This window comes from Belonocnema kinseyi, chromosome 1 (genome assembly GCF_010883055.1).
Source record: "Belonocnema kinseyi isolate 2016_QV_RU_SX_M_011 chromosome 1, B_treatae_v1, whole genome shotgun sequence".
NCBI lineage: Eukaryota > Metazoa > Arthropoda > Insecta > Hymenoptera > Cynipidae > Belonocnema > Belonocnema kinseyi.
The window spans coordinates 174,442,890-174,453,565 of NC_046657.1; the positions used below are offsets into that span (position 1 = coordinate 174,442,890).

Sequence of the window (10,676 nt, forward strand, 5' to 3'; positions counted from 1 at the left end):
TGTATAATGCAATACCTTCATTCGACTTCTGCCTATCTGAATGCAGTTTTAAGAGGGAAAATTTCCTTTCATAAGGAGAATAATAACAGTGCGAATAGTTTTGACATAAGAGCTGCTGAACATTACAAAACATCGATTAAAACTAAAAATACCTATTCAACTCTCTCTAGAATTTGCAAAGAAAAAAAATAAGAATTGTTCAATTTTGTTTAAATTTCAAAGCGTTCACATTACTTATTTGGACAGGATTTTTCGACAGTACAAAAATTGTGCTAAAAAGTTCGAATTTCAAACTATCTTCCCTATTTTTAGCTCTGTATTAAAAATTATACTTGAGATTATTTTAAGACTTACGTTACATGTGTTTTTGGATTTTTTTTTCGAAAAAAATATAAATAAAACTGTATTTTTGAATACACTTCAATCGTGTCATGAATTCATTTTAAATATATGCAAAATGAAGCAAGTGAGTAATATTAAATAAGAAATAAAATGAAAATGGACTATTATTTATTATTTCACGTTACTTATTTGCTTCATTTCGCATTTATTATCTCCTTTTTCCTTAAAATAATAAAATACTGGCGCGCACAAGAGCACTGTATACATGTACACGTGCACTAACACATATACGCTGACGTAGTGTCGCCGCCCGACACAGGTGTCGCTAAAAACGGAACCATTTTTCCCCCACGTAGTTGACCTAGCCTGGTTTTTCACATTCTCTTATTCCATTATCTCGGCAATCTCCCACCTCATCTCTGATAGCTGTCCTTTTCACGTCTGTATTTAAAATCTGCTAATTCATTGCTTGAACGTAAAGCATTGTATATACTCTACTCCAAAATTTAACGGAAAATTTAAAGTATTTATCTTCAAAATGATGTAATCGTTAATCCTAACCTCTGCCATAATTAACACAAACGAATTATATCCACATATCTTTTAATAATTATATTACAGAAATAAATATAGCAATTTTTCGACTTGACCATGTACATTATGTCAGTAAAAGATAAATTCTATAATACGTAAACTCCCAAATACTAGACTGGTCTACTACAATTACTGCATGATACTGAATTTCATATATTTTGGGGTATCAAACTGTTTTTTTAACGTCCGCCGTATTTTTAAACCGCAACAATGTTTTTCTTGTTTTTATAGCATTTTACGCATTTTAAACCAAATTTATTTAAGAAATACACCAGAAAGTGCTCTCTCTTCTAGTTAACAGCATCTCATATTATTTAATCATACCTATAACAGTGTTGCTTTCATACTTTTTCTGAGAATTTTTGTCGACAAGATTAGTTTTTTATACGTTTACACCACACTTCGCAGTTCACTTTCGTAAACCACGGCCCTTTTCCAGGTTCACTCGATGAGTGCACCTTGTGAAGATGTATTTACACGCTTGTCGTTTGCAAATGGAAAATGTATCTTCTTCTCATTCTACCATGTGAAGTTACGACGCATTTATCGCACTCTTGATTTTCTCTGATTTTCAGTTGGGTGGAAAATCTAGAGTGCTATAAATGCATGGTATCCTGACATGGCAAAATGAGAGGAAGATACATTTTCCGTCTGCATACGACGAGCGTGTAAATACACCGTGAGAAACCTGAACGAACTCCATGTGAGTTGCGGTCAATTTTTCTCTGAAACGTATGTGGGAATAGTATACATTAACGAAAAAAACTATTTCGAACAATTGGAAGTTAAAAAACTTCCCCCAAAAAATGTCTAATATACCAGGAGAAAATCTATTAAAAATAAAAAAGGTTGGTGCGCACAAGGAGTGCTGTTTTGGAAAGTGCAAAAATGACAGTCGGTGCACGTCCTTCTTGGAATGCCATGATTATTTTATTAGATTTACAAAACCCTGTTTAATATTTTGAAAAGGTGACATTCCAGAGGGTTCATTAAAGACATCTTAACCCTAGTAACGCCGCATATTCCTTCAATATTTCTACCATATTTTCTGCAATATCCGCAATATTGCAGGAAATATTGAAGGAATATGTGGTTTTACTAGGGAAAAATTGCGCGAAATGCAGTAAGTGATATGTGGGTGAGGTTATGTGCGCGCAGAGACGAGTACTTTTCAAACATAAAGAGTGTAATTTATTACACTCCAGTCGCGGTACTGCGAACATTTAGCGCAGGTCCATCCTCAGTAGTGAGAACACATGACGGGACACCACTCCTGCGACTATTCACTATGTTCAAATCTGTTTAGATGATACATGTGTGCATCCGTGTGCGCACACCCAAATAACAATTGGTGCGCAGAATGAGCGCACTGTGGAGGCCTGTGGGCGGATTAATCCGCTTGACGTGCGTTCGATCAGCACTCAGATCCCTACTGAAAATTCCTATATAGGATTCTACATAGGATGCTATATGTTTCACCTATAGGATCTTGTATAGGTGCCTGTATGGGACACTCTCTAATAAGGTACCCAATAGTGCCTAACTGATGGTACCTAATTAATGATACCTCATGGACCTAATGGTACGTATGTCTCTAGGTGCTCCTGGAGAACCAAAAAAACTTCTGCGCAGCCTTCAGCGCTATAAAATAGCACTGCGCATCTGGATATGGTGTTATGCAGAAACATATACAGGATCCTACTACGATCCTATACAGGAACCTGTATAGGATCCTTCATCATTTCCTATAGGTGGCACCTATAGGTAAAACATAGGTTCCTATGTAGGATCAGATGTAGGTTCCTATATAGGAACCTATGTAAGAACCTATATAGGAATTTTCAATAGGGATGTGCCATCCATGGAGGCGCATATGCGACGCACGCGCGTGCATGAAGCAAACGCTCGTTGCGCCTGGGTTGAATATCCTAAAATTATTTATTTATATTAAAGGGCGTAAATAAAAAGGTTTAATTAAATGTATCGGAATTTATGAACAAAATAGCACGCCTATAGCGGGGATAGTGGAAAAAAGCCTACAATCGCGATTGACTGTCCTCAAATTTTCATGTCTTTCCAGATGATAGGGCTACGTGCGGAAACTCTAGGAATCACGAGAACATGTAATGTAAATTTGGTACCGGTATAAATATAACCTATTAATTCCGTTGTGCAATTGCAAACTGTTTGTGTTTAGAGGAAAAGAATACTTGTGCAAAGTGTCAGTGCTAAAAACCTTTATAATAAGTGATACAACAATGTCGCGTTATTTTTTTAAGGGCTGTGATTCGGGTAGTAGGGCACAGAAAAAGACAGGTATTAGACGCAAAATCCTCAATATCTATATTTGCGTTCTATTGTTTTCATATACCTCCTCTTGTTTGATTGGCATTACTCATATAATTGTATAAATTATACAAGCATTATTACTGCGTTCGCGACACCAACTGACACTTGACATAACCAAACTTAACCTATAAACACACTCGATACTCCAATGCAGACGACAATTTCTATTTTTATATTTTCACTGAAGGGAAGCTTTAATCTGGGAAGGCATAAAACTCCGAGGACAGGCGATCGCTAGATGGCGCCAGTCGAAATACATGGCGTGCGGTCTCCTTATAGTACTTCGTGATTCTCACAAAACTAGGACCGGCATACATCGACGCATTGCAATGTTGCAAAAGGCACTGGGGTAGCCGGCTAGTTCCGCACAGTCCCATGTGCGCAGAAAATGGCGGCGTAGAGCGAGAGTGAAAGAGACGGGCAGATATATTTATTTATTTCACTCTCATAATTATAAAGAATATAGATTCTCTATCTCTTTTAAATCTATGATATTCTGCTTTGTGATTCTGTTGCACTACACCTACAGGACGGCAACCTTATTAAAAAGGCAATTTAAAGCTTTCATAAGCACTAAATAATAAATTTTGTTAGTTTATAAATTCAACATTTTATGCCCCCACTAGGTACTCATGTTGCGCGCTTGTGCGCGCCACAACATTTCGTCACAGGGTGATTGTACACATGCTCGCATTGTGCCACACCTTCTGCACGCACTTCAGTTACAATCACAAAATGTGGACGAACATCGTGAATTTTGGCATGCATTTCATGCGCGCATCAACGTACACATGACATGCACGCACGAATTGTTATCTGGGCATGTCAACTGTTTACCTTCTGAAAGCTTGTAGTGACGATTTGAATCATTTTCATTAAAATTATTAAAATGAATAGAGCGGAAGAAAAGTGGAAAGATATCACAAACATAAAATATTTACCGTAAGTCTCGAATGTGTTTGATTATGAACTGAAATTAAAATTATAGTGATTTGTACATTTGAAGATCTCATCAAATGTAGAAATGAGTAGTGGGGGGTAAGGGGTTATAGCGTCATTCCCACTATCGAGGGAAAAACGTACTCAGTAGCGAGAGTTCGCAGTGCTGAATTTCACAGTACCGCGACTCGAGTGTACATGATTTTTATTAATTAATTACATAATTTTTATCGTACGAATTTTCAAAGAAAAATTTTCGAACTAAAAAAATCGCATTTGCATTTACTTCGGTAATTTGCAAGTTAGGTGAATTTCAAAACTGAGACTCTACTTATAATGATAATAAATCAATTAATTTTCAACTGAATTTCTTTTAAAATGCTTTATCATTCCTTTTTTATATTTTTTTATTAAAATCATTTCATTTTTATACAAAACACTATTTTTCCACTTTTGTAACCTTACGACTATACGCAGTGTAAACATAATCTGCATTCCACATACCGATTAATACGTTGCTGCTTTTCCCTTTGGTACGTTGTTTTCTGCATTTTAACCACTTTTTAAACTAACAAATGGAATTTTTTCCCACCTTTTTATTCAATAATTCAGCACCTGGCACATCATTTTCATTTACTTTTACATTAAAATTAGGTACGATAATGTAGATTTTACCAAAAATATGTTCGCAACTTTTGAATGCCTGCTAAGTGTCATGGCGGCGCCTAAGTTTCCGCTCTTAAATGAAAAGCACTATTTCTTACTAATAGAAGTATGGTAATACAGTTGAATAAACTATATCAACCTAATAATACCAAGTAAATGAAACCTAGTTTCATTAGCGTGGCAACTCTAGTTGATAATTCTGGATATCTAGTGTTTTTTCCCTCCGTAAGGAGGCGCCACGATCTGGCCACGTTGACGTTTTTCTACAGCGTATCTAGAAGAGAGATGCTGCGTAGAGTATTGTGTCCAAATCTTAATTGCTTACATCACTTGTAAATGTTTTCAATAGTAGTGGAGTAGATTTATGATCATAAGTTCAATAGGCTCTTTCATAAACAATTTCAAGTGAATTTAGTGTTCAAAGTTTGATGTAAAAACGACTGTTCAAATTTGCTATCACCTAACCTCTTTCGTTGTTCAAGTCCATGGTTTATGGCAGGAATCTGTTGGATGTAAGACTTTGCTTCCAGTGCAATTCAGGTTCAAGAAAAAGAAATTTTTTCCGAAAATGTGAAAAAAATTTTCGAGATTCAGAACAATTAGATTCATACATGATAATATGAAATATACTCGCATGTGATGTACTTTATGATTATTAAAATTTGAAACTCGTTTCGCCTTGTCAAAATAGATAGTTATTTTAGTTGAAGCAACATATTTTCTTTGTTGTTATCACTAAGATGAACCTTGTCATTATAACTACACTGTAAAAAAAGATTCGTGTAAAATTACAAAGTTTCGGAAAATTACATATTGTATCATTTTAAATATCACACACTTCACTGTGTGATTTTACAAAAGTATGTGAAATTACATCATCTAGCGATGTAAATAAAAGGACCCTCGAACAGCAGTGTAATATTACACACTCGATAAAAATAAAATTACACATTCCCTCGTACGAACTTTATATTCAGGAGGGAAAATTCAGTCACAGCGTGCAAAAATACCATGCGTCGGTAAAATCACTTTCCTGTGATTCAAAATTACATCGAGATTTTTAATTTCACCAAAGATCTTTAATTTTAACCTGGTGGAGCCTGTAAACATTTTTATTTATAATTAATTTAAAATTTAGAATAATTAATCATATAATATGTGAATACGAAAGCGTCTCTCTTGTTCGTTGTTTATCGACGCCTTTACCCTTCAATTTTGGAGCATTTTTATTCTTAATGTGAGGAGATTGACAGCTATGTTCAACTTTTTTGATAGCTTTCACACAAAAATAGACCGAATTCGAGCTATTCCTATTTTGCCTTTTACATTTTCTGCTATTGAAACGGAAAAAATGCAGTTATTCCAAACGTATATTTCATATTCTTGTTACGGAATATTTAAACATCAAAAAAATACCCATAGTATCTTATGTGTTTTAGGTTAGTGCGGTAACGAGTCCGGCTGGTGTAACGTGTCCGGCTGGTGTTTCTTCAATCTCCATGAAATTCTACGAAGTTTGAGCTTCGAGTGTTCGAAACCTGTCGCCCTGATAAATTTTATTTTATTCTTTCGCATAATGAATTTTACATTTTCGCGTGTAAAATTATCGGCCGAATTGGATATCACAATAGATTTGTAAAGTTACTCCGATACACGAGGGTCCTTTTATTTACATCCACCAGAAATGTAAAATTCAAAAGATTTTTTTAACAGTGTAGGTTTTGAAAGTTGTCGCCTAACCTGACAAGGCAAAATAGTTGATTCCTTGTATGCAGGTACCAGGAATTTTTTTTCGGTGTGTAGCTTGATCTCCGAATTGTCTCCTAAATAGTCTCTGAAAGCCTCTAGTATCCCGTCTGCATCATATAGCGTTTCCCCATTACTATTTCCCATGTTGACAAATTCTGTACTTGAAAAATATAACTAATATGTCGATGGTTTCTACGAAGAATAGGCTATCTTTTCGGCACCGATAAGAATTAGACTAACTTCATTTCGTATGAAATTTAGTAAACCCGTCACAGTGTTGAAATAAATAAAATATTTAAAAATGTATTGTTTTGAAAGTTACAGGAGCTTAAATTACATTATCAACTGTAATTAAAAATGCTGGAGTTTCGAATTCGTTGAAAATGTTTCGAAAAATAATACGTTATTAATTCCTCCTGAAAACTTAGCTATAAATGAAGTTAGCCTAATTCTAAACGGGAACGACAGGATAGCCTATTCTTCGTAGAACCCATCGATACACACACAAAATACTGCCTTAAAGTCTACAATTATTCAAATAAAATAGAAGTAAACAGTAATATAAGTCCTGAATATTTGAATGTAACATACAAGATTGCAAATTCATAAATATTATACTGCAAACGGTTCTACAATATAGTCTCAAGTTTAAGAGATATATGACCCAGATATTTAAAGCAACTGCTTCCAAGCGACTCATATCAATGTAAGGCCTTCTAAAGTTTGAATCCCTCATTTAAATGCGGGGAAAACCTATAAAGCATTCTTCAAGAATTAAGTACGAACCTTCTACATCTTTGCCTATAGTTCGTATACCTGGTTGTACCTAATCAATTTTGGAAATTTTCTACCTTTTATGGTCTATTTTTGTTGTGAGAAAACTAGGTTAGTCAAATGAATGGCTGCGTAGCTGTGAGCGTACAATTACGAAAATAGAATTGACATCTCATGACGGTTAAACATTGTTTTAAAAAAGTAATTGTTTAAACAATCTATTGTTATTGTTAATAATATTATCTTTGTTGATTTGGTAGAATTTTGCGGTTTTTGCCTGAAATTTTCAACTATTTGTCTATTTTTTATTAGGCGTGACTTAGTAATTAATTATATTTAGCAAAAATAATTGTTTAAACAAATTATTGTTCTTTACGATTTTCTTCATACATATCAATGATGCGTGATAGTTGAGGGTTTTTCGGCAATTTTTACATTTCTGTCCCTTTTTCACTTATGTAGTTAATTATTGATTAAAGTTAATAAAAAAGTTGTTTAAACACTTAATAATTATTTGTAACTATTTTTTCTTAGATAAGTGCCAGAAAATTGTGATTTTTTCTAAAACCTTTAACTTTGCTTCGCCTTCTTAGTTATTAACAAATAACGAGTAAAAATTACAGAAAACTATGTTTCAAATAATCTCTTTCTTTTTTGTGAATATACGTTTTAAAAATAAAACATATATTTAAAATAAGTTTCAAACTCTTAGCTTGCTAAAAAATATATTTTTTTTAAGATATATATTTTTAGTTGAAAATTCATCTCTTTTGTTGAAAGATTAGCTACTTGGTTGGAAATTAATCCTTTCTGATTAAAAATTCAACTTCTTGGGTAAAAGTTAAACTACACTTAAAAAACACATTTTCTTATTAAAGCCTTTTTGGTCGAAAATTAATTTTTTGACTGAAAATGTAAATTCAATTTTTTTAATATTGATCTTTTTTAGTTTAAAAATTATTGAAATTTAATTTTTCTTGAGTAAAAATGCACTAGTTTCGTGTAAAATTAATTTTTTTGCTGAATTCATATTTTTTGTTTGAAAATTTTTTTTTTTTTTAGGGAAATTCGTCTTTTGGTTTGAAGGTTAAACAATTAAAAAAATTTTTTAAATTAGTTATTATGTGGAAAATTCAAGTATGTTATTAAAAATGCATGTTTTATGGTAGAAAATAAATTTTTTGTTTAAAATAATTTAAAAAATCGGAAAATTAGAAAATTTGTGTTTGAAATATTGTTTTATTCGGTTAATAAAAAATTCGGTGTTAAAGTATTACAAGATAAAAGTCCTAGTATTGATATATTAATAATCAAAGATTTTGAAAATCTTTTCCGGCATCCTGCCTAATTCTACTAGCAATAACTAACAAAACATTTCTAAAAATATGCCCATTTTTCTAAAAATTCTTCTTTGTGTGTGGTAAGTTTAAATGTTTTGGTAGAAAATTCAATTTTTCGGTTGAAAATTAACAGGTGGAAAGCTCAGCTGTTTTGTAGAACATTCGCCTTTGTTGCTTAAAACGTCCACAATTTGGTTGTAAATAAAATTTTCGGTTTAAAAGCCATCTTTTTTTAATCAATTGAATAGTTTTGTATTTAAAATTACAATATATTTTTGGTTAAAATTAGATGAATTCAACTGTTTTTAAAAAGCATTAATAAAATAATAAATCTAGTTCTTATAAAAAATATATAATAACGACTTTCAATTGAAATCCTGATTTGAAACTTTTCATTAAAACTTTCGGTATAAAGTTAAAAAAAGTATAAGTTTGTGAAAGGGAACATTTCTCGCTACTCTTCAAATTTGAATCAGTAAGAATTCACTAATTTTCAGTGCAAATATTTATTCATTCCAATCAAAATGGTACTAAAACATCACCATATTTAGATTCACAAAAATTCTCTATTAATTCTGAAAGGTAATATATGCGTATATTATTTTGCGTTGTGATCTGCCGTTTTTAAAACAAATGAATTTTTATGTAAAAACAGGTCAGTTTATTTCTGCTTCTACTTGGTTCATTGTGAATCCACGATGTTAAAAAAGTCAAAATTGCACATTAGGATTCGGCCATACTTTTGTTTGAGCGCCGCTAATATTCTTATGCGGTTTCATATTTTTCGTGCCTATTTTTACAATATGATAACTTTATTCTGTTATTTTCAATGCGGAAAAAAAACTCTGGAATTCCACCAGTGGTCTCATTTTTAATATCACTGGATACAGTTTTTTCTAGTCCTATTCTAATTCCTGAAATTAGCACTGAAATAATACTTTTTCATGTGTTAACAAGAATTGTCGTTTCTATTGAATTTCATACCTACTGAAAAATCTTGTAACTGACCAAATTTTCATGTGAACAATTCCAAAACTTAGCCCAGTACAGCTTTATTTGCAAAATTCATTGAATGTGTGAAGTCGAATTTTTTCAATTTGAAAACTTGGCTCCTATTCACCAAGAAAATTAATCTACTTTTCTGCAATGGAGAAAGACTTAAAATTCGGGTAAGTCTTTAGAACTAAGAAGTTTTAATTTGCCTATTTTTAATTAATATATGTCCTGCTTTCAAAATTGTAAATCTACATTTTTAATCACTATATTCTTCCAATTTAAAAAGTTCAATGATCTAGAGAAGAGACAAATTACTGACTTGGAATTAAATAAATAAAAACTGTTACCGTAGAGAAATTTTAAATGATTCTTTTTATTTTTTTCTTCTATCTGAGCTAATTATTATATTATTCTTTAAATTAAAAAATTCATTTTTAATGAAAAACTGGCCTGTAACAATTCCTTTCCACATCCTAATACGAATTTTAATAAAATTCTGCGTCTAATAAATCCAAATTGGCGGCAAAATATCAACTTTATAAAAAATACTGCAAAAAAGAAACATCCAATTTCGATGTTTACTAAAAATTGGAATAACTCTAAAAATAATTAAATTTTCAAAATGTATATTATTATTATTATTACTAACATTTAGTGAAAGAAGTTAAATAATCATTTAAGAAAATATAAGTATTTACACCTGTTTGAAATTTCGCTACTTTGTTGTGTCAAGTCTGACCTTCGGGCAAATTCTAGGGAAAAAATTGTGAAAATATGTTTTTATGATTTAGACAAATACCATTAAATAAATTCTCGCTTTCAGTAAAGAATCGGAGGTTGCCTTCAAATAACCTCGGACCATGGACATAGGAATCACGGGACTAGGTGTGCCATCCTAACTCGGGCGAGCGGCGTTAAATCCACGGG

At 32.2% G+C, this 10,676-nt stretch overlaps 2 protein-coding genes across 2 annotated transcripts in view; one reads left to right on the forward strand and one right to left on the reverse strand.

The window, feature by feature from the left end:
- Positions 1-1,349, reverse strand: part of LOC117175939 (transmembrane protein 120 homolog) — an 84,720-nt gene extending 83,371 nt beyond the window's left edge. Inside the window, exon 1 of the mRNA XM_033365805.1 lies at positions 1,261-1,349. The gene's annotated coding sequence lies outside the window, so the exon portion shown is untranslated. The remainder of the gene's footprint in view (positions 1-1,260) is intronic.
- A 2,699-nt stretch (positions 1,350-4,048) lies between these two features.
- LOC117175901 (cytochrome P450 315a1, mitochondrial-like) overlaps positions 4,049-10,676 on the forward strand; it is a 584,936-nt gene continuing 578,308 nt past the window's right edge. Inside the window, exon 1 of the mRNA XM_033365765.1 lies at positions 4,049-4,227. The gene's annotated coding sequence lies outside the window, so the exon portion shown is untranslated. The remainder of the gene's footprint in view (positions 4,228-10,676) is intronic.